Below are 897 nucleotides of genomic sequence, written 5' to 3'. Positions count from 1 at the left end.
CGCCATCACACCCCTGTCGCACGGGGGGGCGTCTCTTTCCTTCCCTCCAATTTAAAAGCAAAGAGGGGGGGCCGGGGGAGGGGGCCGGGAGCCGCGGGAGGCGGCGGGGAGCTGCTGGGGGAGGAGGCGGAGGTGGAGAGCCGGCGGGAGGAGGAGGAGCCGCCGTGTGACCCGCACCGCTCCCAAACTTGAAAGTTTATCTGCCCGAAATCGAGAGCCGCCGCGGCGCGCACAGTCCTCCTTTTACACGAAGAAGGAGGCATCGATTGGGGAGAGCCGGGCGTGCAAAGGCAGGCTCCAGCCCCGGCGAGATGGCGTGAAAGGCGAGGGAGAGGGGGGTGGGGGTGCAAAAAAAAAAAAAGACAGAGAGCAAGAGAGACCCTTGCAGCAGCAGCAGCAGCAGCAGCAGCAGCACCAGCCACCCCCTCGCCAACTCAGCCTGAAAGAGCCGGCGAGCCCCGAGCGCGGATCGATATTGTTTGCTGGAGACCGAGGAAGTCTTTGCTCATCCCAGGCGCCAGCAGCCCCTGGGCACGGGCAGCCCCGAGCGCAGGAGGGGGGCAGTGTCACCAAAACCAATAATCCTCCTCCTCCTCCTCCCAACCTGAGACCGAGCAAGGAAAAAACAAAATTAAACAAAAAAACAGAACTAAAAAACCCAACCAAACTTCCTAGCCATGGACAACAGGAAGTGACCGGCACCAGCACCGGGGGAGGCTCTGCTCCGAGAGCGAGAAGCTGCGAGACAAAGAAGCAGCCGGGAGAGGTGAAAAGACACACAACTGCCCCGGGTCTCCTGGGGAGGGGTGAGGGGGGGAGGATGGAGGAAGAGCCCGAGCCGAGAGCTTGAAGATCCAAAGGAGCCGCGAAAGTTTCCTCCCTTCCCCAGAAGAAGAA

This window comes from Gavialis gangeticus, unplaced genomic scaffold (genome assembly GCF_001723915.1).
Source record: "Gavialis gangeticus isolate Ggan-Ray unplaced genomic scaffold, GavGan_comp1, whole genome shotgun sequence".
Taxonomy (NCBI): Eukaryota; Metazoa; Chordata; order Crocodylia; family Gavialidae; genus Gavialis; species Gavialis gangeticus.
This window is presented reverse-complemented; position numbering follows the sequence as displayed.